This window comes from Pinus tabuliformis, chromosome 2_1 (assembly GCF_031772625.1).
Source record: "Pinus tabuliformis cultivar Carrire ecotype Pingquan chromosome 2_1, CPIR1, whole genome shotgun sequence".
In the NCBI taxonomy this organism is placed as follows: Eukaryota; Viridiplantae; Streptophyta; class Pinopsida; order Pinales; family Pinaceae; genus Pinus; species Pinus tabuliformis.
In genome coordinates, this window is record NC_142299.1 from 364310503 (window position 1) to 364324296 (window position 13794).

A 13794-nucleotide genomic window follows, 5' to 3' on the forward strand; every position below is an offset into this window, starting at 1 on the left:
GAGTCTCCAACTGATCTATATCTTCCTATCCACCCTGGCCTACTTCTGCTCCCGCCCTATCCGTCCTCTGCTGCCTTATCAGTGGCAAAGGCCATACTGACCACTGATAAAACCGACATGGTGGAAGCGTCGAATGCCTCGACCAAACTTTCCCCAGCAGGAATCTGGCAATCGTCATCACACGTCTAGGGGGAGTGTTCAGCTGTCCTCCCCACGATTCCAGGTTTCGGAGGATACACGGTGGGAAACACCTCCACCCCTCCTTCAGAGCACGGACCACACTACAGAGTTGGTTGGACTTGTCATCGAATAATCCAGTTAGGTCGTCTTGCCACCTGTCATTTGCATTTTTTTTTTCTCGTGTCATAAGAGTGCATATCAAGTAGATACCAATGAAGTAAAATAATGTACATTATACCTTCCTCATGAGAGGTCTCATCCTTCCCTCTTGGCTATCACATAGTTCTTTTCCCCTGCGGGTTAGCCTCTCATTCGTGCATTTATATAACAACAAGACATATAATCATCACATTACTAAGTCTAGTATCCATGTGTCAATCCAAGAATTCTCGCTAAGTCATTCATTTAAATAAATCATATCCACTTGAGCTATATATGAACCAAAGTAATTCTGATAAGTTACGCACTAGATAGTCCATCACTAAGTGAGTCATACATGTAGTCCATACATCAACCATTTCTATCATTAATATCAAATCTATCAACTGATTCCCCTACTTCTCTTCTGCATATAAAGATGAAGCAGCATTGTAAGCTTATAAACTATATATCAAAATAGCATATTCATGGTAGATGAGTGAAAGGCAAGAGAAGCTGCAACCCAGTTGTTGTGTAGGCATGTACAAGTCATTTATAATAATAATCCTCTGAGATGCTGCTGTGAAGAAGCTCTAGGATTGCAAGACTGAAGTGATAGTTGTGCTGTCATTCAAGTGTTTGTTGAAATCGATCAGTCTCAGATCATTTCTTCGCTGTTCAAAATTCTCCTTCGAATTTGCTTTTGTGGACTTCTTTGCAACTTGCTCCTCTAACTTGCAAAATTCCAAATCTATTTCTCCTTTTCCAATGAATTCTCTTGTGAAATGGTATCTGATGGCTGTGTTTGCTGCATCTATGAAACACTTGATTATTACAAAATATTATTCTTCCCTTTTGTTGTTCATGAAATCTTATATTATCTTTCTTAATTATATAGCTTGACAAGCTGTTATGTTTGCTGCCACATGCTCCACTTCTTTTGTGGAAAATGACGCAATGGCTTGTTTCTTTGAAACCCGTGAGATGCTTCCTGACCCAAATTTGGAACACAATAAATATGCTCTTTCCATCACCTATGTTTTCTCTCCAATCACAATAAATGTACCCAATTAACTCAAAGTTATGTACTGCAATATACAAGATTCTTCCATGGTTTTTGGTGCCATTCACCTACCTTAAAAATATCTTTCTTGCTTGCAAGTGTGCTTACATTGGAGTCTCCATAGCCGTAGAGATTAGACTGACTGCATACATGTTATCAATTCTTGTTGTTGTCACATACATAAGACTTCAAACCAAACTTCTATAAAATGTTGGATCTATATTGCTACTGCAATTATCTTTGCTTAGCTTCAGATCTCTTGTCGCTGTTGTTGGCGTTAGCTTGCTATTCAACTTCCTAAATCTTTTCAAGATAACCCCTGCATACTTGGTTCGAGATATAAAGATACTTTCATTTGTTTGTTCGACTTTAATACCAAAAAATATCTCAATAAGCCCATTTTTGTTATTACAAATTCTTTCTCGACTGCTAATCTAGATTCTTCTATGGATAGATTATTTCCTGTAAAAATAAAATCATCTACATACAAGCAAATAATTATAATTTCACCTTCATTGCTAACTTTGATAATTTCACCTTCATTGCTAACTTTGATGTAAACTGTTTGGCTTCCTGCTACTTTTACTAAAACCATTGCTCAATAGTTACGAGTCAATGCAGCTATACCAAGCATTTGGCAACTGCTTGAACCCACACAATGCTTTTCTTAACTTATACGTCATTGGGAAAAGTTGATTTTACATCCATCTGATGGACTTATCATTTGTATTGAGCTACTATTGCCATGACAACTATAACGGTTTCCATTCTTTGTACAAGAGCAAAGGTTTGATTATATTCTCTTCCATATTGTCGTTTGTACCCTTGACTACAAGTTGTGCTTTGTGCCTTTCAATTATGCATTATACATCATTCCTGGGTTTATAAACTCACCTCACACTAATAACTCCTTTTTCTGCTAGAAGATTTACTATCTCTCACGTCTCATTTTTCTCAATTGTTTGGATTTCTTCATCCATGTCATCACACCATTTTCTTTCTTTTACTACATTCTCAAAATAAATAGAATCAGATTAAAAAAATATAGCAAAACTCACAAAGTCATTATCATCATCTTCACACTTGGATATCTCATATATTTCTTACAAGTAGAAAAGAGTCTTCATCTTGATGCACCAGTTACCATTTTCCCATCAAGTTATGGTACACTACTAGCCATCTCAAAAACTGCAAAATAAACACCAAAAAGCCTCCAAATCTTCTTCTCCATTCATACCTTTTACTTCTCTTTTGCATATAACGATGAATAATCTTCTTCTCTATTCATACCTTTTACTTCTCTTTTACATATATAGATAAAACAGCTCTGCAAGTTTAGAAACTAACTTCCACAATTCTAATTTAATTGTCAATAAAGTTTCAGGATCCATAGTTTGAGTAAATGAAAAATGTTACGCTGGTAATATATGATAAAAAGAAAGAATATATTCATAAACCCAGCACTTCAATTATCATCGAAATTTAGAAAAAGAACTAGGAAAAATAAAACACAACCATCTAAAATTTCCTAAATAATGGATCAGTATATAAATCATGGTTGAGGCCACCATAAGTTGTTAGATTCGAAGGCTGATATCGATACTCGAATTGGTCGTTGAGACATGCGAGGCCCAGGGAATCTCAATCGCCAGACTATCAATTTCCCATTCCAGTTATATATCGATATATTCATTTTCCGATCCATTACCATTACCAACCCACTGCTATTAACTGCTACTTAATCCAATAATGGAATGCTGCATTTTGCCAAACGGTTCTTTTTTACATCACACCATACTTCTGCTTCATTCAACTTCCATATGCGAATAGAGTCATGGCCCTTGTGCTCCACTAGCACCACTTGCCCATTGTAATCCCCTAAATTTTCAGGACTAATCCTTTTGCATCTCTGTGGCAACGGGATTTCTGTCCACAGCCCGTCGGCAATATTGAAGGCTACCATGAGATTAGGGATGGGATTCGGGGAATTGGGAGGCAGAGACACCCAGTAAAACTTGCCATTACAGAAGATACCCTTTCCAGTAGGCCGAATATGGTCCGGGACCATCATGGAAACTTGAGTCCAGGCGTTGGATTCTGAATCATAAATACACATCACAATTCTTCTCCTGCTACTAGAATATCTGCCCAGCAGGAGAGTGCAACGCCTTGTGGAACAATCGAAAGCCAATCCATTGAAAACGAAAGCAGGTATTGGAGGACGAGGCAGCTGTACCCAATTCCTGGTACTGGGAATGCCTATGGAAAGATCCAACATATCCCCTTTTCTATGACAACAGAAGATGCCCTTGCAAGTATTCACAACGACGTGATTGAGCAAAGGAACTTTGTACATGTCTGAACTGCGTTCTTCTATAACCCAAGAATCCACGTCATCTTTTGGATTCCAATGGATCTGAATAAAAAACCCAGGGGTGGAGTACAGCGACCAAATTGGAACAAGTCCTTCGAAGGCATCACGGGAAGACAGTAGATATTTCCACTGTTTGCACACAGTCCTCATTTTGCCAAGAACCCTAATGGGCAGCCTCGCTAAAATCATATGCAACAACTCTTTTGGGATCCTTTGCCATATTTCAGCTTCCATTGCTACAATATTTCTATTTCACAGAAAATATAAGAAATATTTTTCTTCCTGTTGAGGCTGCAACTCTTCCTGGAAACCTCCCAGCACTTCTGCGCAGTCCGCTCTATTTTTCAAGATCCAGAATTACCTCAACAACATACACAAAGATCATGGCATTCCAAAACACCACACTACATATTCATAAGAGCAACCTTTACAAAAGCATCTGACTGAAATCCATTCCTAGTTACATAACTATGAATCAATTTACCTTCTTCTAGAGTTTCTAAATGATCACAAGCTTAGAGCACACCTACCACTGTAACTGAGTCCAGAATCACACCCACCAGCTACAGCTGATGAAAGAATGCGAATACCTCCTTATATGATCTATGATTTCTCAGTGCATAACCGAGAAGCATTGTAGAGCATTAAACCACACTCAATTTAGATGTTTTCTCAACATTTGGCATGAACCTCGACAGATCCAAATTTAGGATAGAAGTGATTTCATCCACCACAAAACGTTGGAATTGAACCCATTTATGCCTATATGATAATGAACTTCTTGCCCTATTGCAAAGTTGATATGTCACTACAATCCTAGTACCAATGGGAACGTAAAGTCAATTGGAAATATGCCTTCATTTTACATTTGGTACTACAGTGTAGGTGTTTGCCCGCTCAGCCGGTTTGTGGCAAACTCTCATAATTACATTCCATGGGTTAATATTTTTCCTAGAATTTTATCATAAAATAGTCGGTCATCTCCTGGACTGCCATACTTGGCATACATGCTTACGATGTTGTTATCTCAAAATGGATTTGTTAAAGGCCACTTATAACTATTTGGGTATGATGTTTTTAGCTCTCTCAGGGCGCACGGATATCAGCATAGGCTTGCAATAGAGCAGCATCAGGGTCAATTAGTAAACCTCGATAGCTCTTGTCATACAAAATATCCATATCCTCCTTCAATGAACGATCGTTGCATTTGTCATGGAGGTTGTTGTTATTGTTTCATTGTGGTTTGGGGAGAAAGGATGAGAAAGTTAAAAGTGGTGATATGCATGATACGTATGTAAGCGTTCCAGTAATCTCTTAGTTCAAAATCAGCATAACGTAGGGAACATTGTGTAGATGTTGTCATTGTTAACTATAAGTATCCATTGAGATTGTGAAATCCTTCAATGAAAATTTGTTATTGGGTAGAATCATACTTGAGGAACTTAAAAACACACATGATTCAAATTGCAATGAAATAAACCCAAAATTTTGATATTCCTGAAAGGACCTTAACTGTGATGGTTCTGTAATTGACAGTTTACAATTGAGTATTAAACCAACCAGTGTGCAAGCATTCGAGTGGTCCACTGAATTGAACCTAGAAAGTCTGATCCTACTTTGATAACATGATATAGTGAACTAATCTCCTCAACCCCATCCTTTGAATACTATAATGCCAACCAGTGCCTTCTACATATATGGCAGGTTTGAATCTCCTCAAATAATATTAATGTTCCTATCCATAATTATCCAAATTGGCCAATATGCCAACTAATCTACCCTTAGTCATTCCTAAAACTAATGGTAAACCTAAAGAAGATCCCTCCAACCACATTATATCTGTAGGGGAGATATATTAACTGTTGGTTGTAGTTCTTCATGTTATACTTTAAGGGCATGATTATTGTTCGATCACTCACAATCTCAACTACATGCGTACCTAAGGCACTATTATGGATGAAATTAAGTTGATACCAATACAACTAGAAATTGGTATAGAAAAGCAAACCATGAAATATTAATTGAACCAACAAGGTCAAGGATGGCTTAGACAAAAGAAAAGGTTCACTCTTGGAATTCTTCATTCGTAAACACTGTTAGTTGTTCACTTACCAAGCTTGTAAAATGTAAAGTAAATGTGAATACAAAGGTCTTATGTTCAAATCCCCTATTATTTACCTGTGAACACCTGCTGGGGGTGGCCCTGTTCACCCAGCAGTTATAATGGTCGCTGTTATAGTGGTAGTAGTAGGGTAGGAATAAACCCCATATCACACAAGTATGAGACCGGTCCAGTTGCTGATTCATCTAATATTGCTGGTCAAGAATGGAAGTCAAATTGGAATTTCCATCTTTTTATTTGACAATGTTATGACCGTCACTACCCACAAAAGAAATATAGCAAGACACAGGTAAAGATATTAGCGTGTCCCTGGTGATATGATAACCATAGCAAGATAGGAAACAGTTTGAAACAACTTATGTTTCTTGCCAGATGTAAATATTGGATATACAACTATACTATATAGACATACCGACAATTAAGCTAGTGTTCTCGTTTTTTTTTTGAAAAGTCAATTTATTCAGAGTGGCATGTTTCAAAATGCTGCAATGACTGGAGTCAACGAGGATGCTAAGAAGCACTGTGATTTATATTCATATATGCTTAGAAAATACTCCATCAAAGCTTGCAACATACCTGGTAGCCACGCCCACACACAATACTTCCTCACAGTTTAGTTACATGTTCACTTAACCATTGTGTCTCGCATGAAGTCATATTCAAAGCGCTTCAGTTGAAGTTGTAGTACAGGAGGAAAATCAATGAAAAGAACACCCTTCTTTGCATCCTGTAGAGCATATTGCTCAGCATGATATTTATTATCCCCTTCAAGGCGTTCCACTTCAACATATTTATCAAATGAAGCATAGACATCTCGTCAACCTTTGACATCAAGCTGCAGATCATAAAATGACTCTTTCCTTGTTGACTTGTAATCTACATTTATGCATTCAATATAATTCATATGATGGCCCTCAAACAGTTGCTGTATTGTGCCCTCAACAACTGTCCCCTTCATTTTGTCTTCTAACTTCTCAGATAACACTCTGTTCCCTCAACAACTGTCCCCTTCATTTTGTCTTCTAACTTCTCAGATAACACTCTGTTCAACTCCTGAACATCATGTTGCATAAAAGAATCATATGTGTCCCACCCAAAATATTTCGTTAACTCCTTTGTCGCAACACTGGTGTCACTATACTGGAGCTTATAAAACAAACTCTGTAAAGCCAATGGAATGCTGCTAGATGGCATGTCATTTTCAGTTGTGGGCATATGATACACGACCTTTCTGAAGTAAGGAATGTGATATAATGTCTGAAGAAGTGAGTTCATGTAGCATGTTGCTCCTTGATTCTTGAGCCCAACATAACCTGTTTCTTTCGTTGAGTCATAGGACCAATAATCAATTACTCTGCGAACAACAACGTCCGCTTCTATTATGAGGGTATCATTCACCAGATAACCTTTTGAATGATCATACACATCTCCAAGCGGCATAAACGATGTGAAACCCCAGTCACTCTCTCGGGCATTGAACTGATGTTGTGTATCTTTCCAGATGGAATACTTAGGGCTAATCTGATTAACAACCGCCAAGCTAAACTGCGCATATCTGCTCCAACCATAAGGCAATGTAGCAGAATCCGCCACATCCAAGTACACCGATAAGTGATCCACATTGTTCCCCTTCGGAAATATTAGCACCCGCCATTTGTAACCTCCCACGGTGAAAACTTCTGAGTAATGCTTCTTCACATTTAACCTCGAAAAATTATCGACAACCCAGGTAAATCGAGAGGAAGGAGGATCGTCCCGAGGTTGATTCTCTGCGGTACTAACCGTCTCTCCTTGCCCTTCCATGGGCTGAGCCCCGTCATTGAACTCGGGATGCGGGACCAGCATTTCGTCCTCTTCTTGATCTAAAGGAGGAGGGGCCATCATTGTCATTGCGTTTGAGGGTATATCTGTTGATGCAAATCGCCCTCTGCGGATGTCAACCACCTCCAATATCAAAACCACTTACCTTCAAATCCTTTCTGGATACTGGTAACTGATTTGCTTCATATTAGAGTGTTAACTAAAGATACTGGTAACTGATTTGCTTCCAAACTTTACAGTGAACATGGGTCAAAGCAAAACAGGACTGACATAAGTACAAAATTGGGATCGAAGTCGAAAGCTCTAATGCGTTCAGTTTTACACTTAAACACGTACAGTCTCTATTTCTTTGATCAAACTTGCAGGTATATATATGTATATATATATAGCCTCAGAACTGTGATACTTTGCCACAAGTTCTCGTCTTTTATGGCATTATACAAGACTGCAAAATATACCTTAAATAAGGTGACTGTAATTTGATGACCGCTCTTGAGTGACTGTAATTTGACTTTAACAGAAGAGCTACTCTATATTTGCTATGTGAAACCGTAATATCGATTATCCACTTATATGATGCTTAATTGTGAACTCAAGTATGTGAGTAAAACGTGGAGCCGATCCAAAACGTTTAGTACAGCATGGCTAAGCTCTAATACATTTTGACCGCCGCTAAAATGGTTCATGTCAATCGACACTTTCTGCAACAAAATTGAAGCCGAATTTCCTAATGATACTAGTAAATTTTCCGCTGATTCCCCCCCATGAACCAAACTATCTACGAAAGTGTTTTCTAGTTTGAAATCGGCGTTCTCCATGAATTGCCTTATTGGTCCACCTATTCCAGGTAGTTGTGCATTACAGTAAACGGCCCTACTGTTTTTCTTTGACAACTTAATTGCATTTTCTCTTCTGGTATTGAAAAAATTTTGACTGTACCGGCGAATATGGTGTCTGGAAAATTTGGGGATGACCATGCTATAACTACTCTCATACTTATCTCGTCTTCCTGCATGCCAAAATCTGTTTGCAGAAGAGAAAGTCAGAAGCTGGACCTCCATTTTTCTCTCTGGCGCCTCTACTCACTCCGTCGTCGTCACTAAAAGAAAATAAGCGAAGCTTGGCTTCTGGGCGAGCAGGCCAGAGTCCTTATGCGCTTGTTCACCCTATAAATTTTCGACGCTTTAGAATTTAACTCAATTCTTATCAGCATAGTCACTCTACATACCGCCAGATGGGCCTTCAGATAAGAGCAAATCAACACATCGATTCGCTCTGTATTTAAATGGGTGGTCTCAGTTGGAAAAGTTTCTTAAGAACTCTTCACATTGGCTTGTATTTCCGTTATGAAGTTTACCTGGCCCAAGTTACGAATATGCCTGTGTTCTTCAGGTCTCAAATCCTCAATATAACATCGCTAGGTGGTTTCCCTTAAAAGATGAATATAGCATGCCCTAATGCTGTTAAATTGCAAGTAGAATGTCATCCATTTTGCATTCAGAACCAAACGAAGAAAGGGAATTTAATATGTGGAATTACCCGAAAGTGGAAGAGAAATTCTCATCGCCAGACCTGCCAACCGGAGGCGCAGTATTCCGGACGCCATTGTTGTTCTTTCTTTCAATAAAATAGGCGTACAAATAAGCCTAAATCTCAGCTAAACAGGCAATTTCTCCAACGAGATATCAGGCACTGATACTATAGACTGAGCAGCCCTTTGAGTGGATGGATACCGTGTTTGCTGAGAGCCCGCAGCTAATTTTGTGTTTTGTCCTCAGTTGTGCCCAGAGAAGCGAACTCTTTTAGTGGGAAAATTCTGGTTATTGGGACATCAAGCTTCTTCATCTAGGAGCTCGGTCCAGATTTTTTTTTTTTTTTTTTATTTCTATAATATTATTTATTCTGTCAGGAATTTTACAGGAGCATTTAAGTTGAAGCAAAACACTAGCTCTGTCATATCCCTAGGCACTAAGCCATTGGACTGCTGTTGAAACATTTTGACATTTTAATTTTCTGGATTTTCAACTATTTGATAAGAAATTTGATTATGGAATAGCTATTTAGTGGGCTTTGGGTCCAGATTTTGAACCAAAGCTCTGATACCATGTGTAAGGACCTGAATCCTATTATTAGAGCCTCTATTTTGTTATACACTAACAGATCTATTTTCCTGTTAATTTATAAATAATAAAAGGATCTTGCTGACCTTTTTACATAGCTTTAAACATTTAACATCTTATCATTTTATCATAAGCAACATAAATTAAGGTGAGCATTCCATTGATATCAACTTAACAAGAGTAGTCCATGGAAAAATACCTGTTCCGGCGGTTGATGATGATACCTTTGTCTTATAGCTCCAGCTGAACGCTCCCTCTGGCCGACCCAACCGGATTTACCTCCCAGCCAACTAGGAAATAAATTCCTAGCCCAGGAAACCTCCATAGGTTCCCTAGCCCTCCGTGCCCAAGTCCAACCAGATATAGTGTGTCCTCAAGAAGAATGTGCAAAACTAGATAATGATACTTTCCTCCTCTCAAACCCAAGAAACCTCCACAGGTTTCCAAGGTCTCCCAAAATCATAACAAGGCCAAACAATCACAACCAACCCCCACAATCCTAAGCAAGACTCCAACCCCCCCCTTTCTTCCTTCCCCCTTCCTTTTTTATACCCTCTTTCCTCAACCACCTCTCATTAATGTCATTAACTTCTCATCCATCCTTAGTTGACTTCTCTTCTCCCAAGTAAGCTAGGAGTACATTTGGAATTGTGACATGAATATAAAATTGAGAATTTAATGGGAAAGGATCATGTCTTCTCCCAAGTAAATCTGAAAAGTACATTTGGGAATGTGAAGTGTAATTACATAGAGAGGACCATGTCTTCTCCTTAGTAAATGTGAGGGTACATTGGGGAATGTGAAATGAATAAATATATATTGATGATAAGATGGAGAGGACTATGTCTTCTCCCAAGTAAATGTGAGGGTACATTGGGGAATGTGAAATGTACTTACATGGAGAGGACCATGTCTTCTCCTTAGTAAATGTGAGGGTACATTGGGGAATGTGAAATGAATAAATATATATTGATGATAAGATGGAGAGGACTATGTCTTCTCCCAAGTAAATGTGAGGGTACATTGGGGAATGTGAAATGAATACATATATTTTGAAATAATGAAAGGAGACCATATCCTACATAATATTCAATTTGAGAAGGTAAGTGGGGAATTTGAATAATGGAAATCATAAATTTATATTAGACCAATAATTCTCAATATTTTCAGATAATGTAAATATTAACAAAATTTGTAGGATAAGATTTAAGTGGGGCATTACAATCTAACAATTTATTTGCCCACACAAACAATGAAATTCTCTACTGCAATTTTCACCAAATTAAATTCCGCAGAAGATAAACAGGAAACTGATAAATATACTAGTGCACACATCCAAAATTAACACAGTTATTTTTGGACAAATGTCCCCTGAAAAACCCAACTTGGGAAACTGGTGTAGCAGTTGAGGGTTTTTATTATTATGCAGTAGTGAATTTCTGAGTACAATCTAGATGCTTGAAAACTGGCAATCCACAACAAGAAAATATGGCCGAAATTATCTAAGGGAATTTCCCTTCCTCCACAAGCAACCTTGACACAACTTTGCCTCAGAAAACTCGTCCTCCTGGACCCTCTGCACAGTGCTTGTGTAGACCCTTTGACGTCTAGCTTGGAATTGCCTTTGATCAAGTCGTTCTGCCTGTCTTTGCTGAGGAAAATGCCGGGAAGACTTTCCAGGCCTTTGGAAGCTGAATCGATTATTCCCCTAGTAGCGCGGCCTCACTAGGAATAACTCGGCCTCTTGTTGCTGCCTCTCCAGATCTGGAAAACTTCCTTTGGATCACTGTCCCTTCCCCTCTCTGTCTCTGCTTTTCTACTGAAGCTCGAACACTTCCAGCATTGCTGGCTTTCTGGAAAATCGAACTATCCAAAGAAATCGAACTCTTTGTGGTTCTCACAAGTGTCTCAATTGTCTTCTCCATCTACCCATCGAATTCTTCTTATAATCTTTTGTTGGACCTCCAATGGCCAAGATTGAAACTTAATCAAGGGCCAAGATTATTTCCCAGTTGATCCGTGTGTGTTTCTAGATGATTCTCACCTTATCTCAATTAATTATGATCTATTAACCCCTTTTCCTATGTTTAGATTTAGGAAATATTTAAAAATAGGCTAATAATCTAATTGAGACATTTCTTGGTGGAATTTCCAGAAACGATTTATGGGTTATGGAAAATTCTTGTGTTTTAGCCTCTCCACAAAGTTTCAAGACTAGAACACCTCTGATGCTATAGAAACTAACACTACCTCTTAGTGAGGAAGGTGTTCTCTCTAGTGCTGCACACTCTGCCACAACACTTTGTCTCTGTACCACCCTCTGTCATGCTGCTGATGTAGATGGCTACTGCCCACCAACCACTGCGCAACTTTGATGCTGCATCTGTGTTGCTGCTGACACTGCCATACTGTTGCCAACCCTACATCTGCACTTCAACTCCCTCTCAACTATTGCTGTTGCAACTTAGAAGCATCCTAAATACTGAATCAATTGTGTTCAGTATGATGCATCTATCTCTCGAGTCCCTGACTGTTACTAGCTACTGCACTGTCCACCGAAGAATTTGCGTTGCTGCTGACTCTGGACTGTACCACTATGCACTGCTGCCAACATTGCACTGCACTCCTCAACCGCTGACTACTACTAGAATGCAACTCACTCCGAAATCCGATTGCATCAACTGACATTGATCCATCTTGCTACTAAATGTTGTGGGACCCTGAAGCAAGGTAATGATCCATGAGGAGGACACCTCAATGGACCCTGCCCATGTCTGCGCTGCTCTGAGGCTATAGCTCTAGATCGCCCCACTTCACTCCTGGATGTCTAGCTACTGTCATAACGAAGTCTTCCTCCAACCTAGAGGACAATTTCTCTATCTCAGTTGACGTTGTTGCTTGGTCCTGCTTCTCCTGCTTGTCCTTCTTCCTTAGAGGACACTGCGTACTATAGTGACCAAGCTCAATACATCTGATGCAGTTGACCTTTGACAGGTACTTCTTCTTCTTTCTCCCTTGCCCTTGACTGGGACCCTTAGATGTTAGGGCCACATTCCCCTCTTCCTTCTCACTCTTGATGGTCATGCTGCTGCTATTGCTTATTGTGCTCTTTATTGGAGCCCGACTCAACTCCTCCTATTGCAGATTCGACCACATCATGTCCCATGCAGGCAAAGTGTCTTTATCCAATATGCTTTGGACAAACACTTGCCAATCTTCGTAGACACTGTTCAGTGCCAACCGTACAAGCTCTGTTGGTTGGGGTGCCTCCCCAATGATTTCTAGCTGATCTCTAACCTCCTGAGTCTTGGTGAGGAAAGGATCTATGCCTTCACCCTTCTGCATCCTGACGCTTTTCAACTTCTCTTGGAGAAACATCTTTCGTTGCTCGGAAGAACTCTAATACAGTTGGGAAAGACCATCCCACATCTCCTTGGCCGTGTTCTTGCCAGATATATGTGAGACTATATGATCTCAAACTCAATCAAAGATCATTTGCTTTTCTTTCGCCATTTCTTTTCTGTACTCCTTCAGCTGATTGGCATCCTGGGGTACTACCACCACATTATCTATATACGATTTTAGACCATATTCATTTAGAGGGAAGGACATCCTAACCTTCCAGATGACATAGTTGGAGGCTCCCTCCAAACTATCCTGATCTCTAAGCCGAGCTGTGGCCATCTCGAATCTGGTTTGGAAACTCCCTCTTCCTCTGCTCCACTGCTTATCTGCTACTCGCACTTCCTTCTGGAATGTGCAGTCTTGCTTGTTGCCACTGCAACTTGCAAAGAGGAAAATCAAATTTCTTGGCTAGAAACCCTCTAAGAGAAATCTCCCTCAGTGTGTGCAATTTCTCTTCCTTTTCCGCTTGAATTTGCTCGACTATTCTGCTTCTTTGCTTTCCGGAAATACTTCTCGGCTCTACCTCTGCTTGCTAGAGTCCTGCCCTAAGAAAATCGAACTCTTCTTGCCT

The 13794-nt window shown here is 39.4% G+C and overlaps 1 protein-coding gene and 1 pseudogene across 4 annotated transcripts in view; one reads left to right on the top strand and one right to left on the bottom strand.

Annotated features, from left to right (window-relative positions):
* The window catches only part of LOC149200374 (catalytics), a 347379-nt gene that overhangs the window by 116416 nt on the left and 217169 nt on the right, over positions 1 to 13794 (top strand). The gene's annotated exons all lie outside the window — the stretch shown is intronic.
* Positions 6503 to 7767, bottom strand: LOC149200376 (ubiquitin C-terminal hydrolase 12-like; annotated as a pseudogene).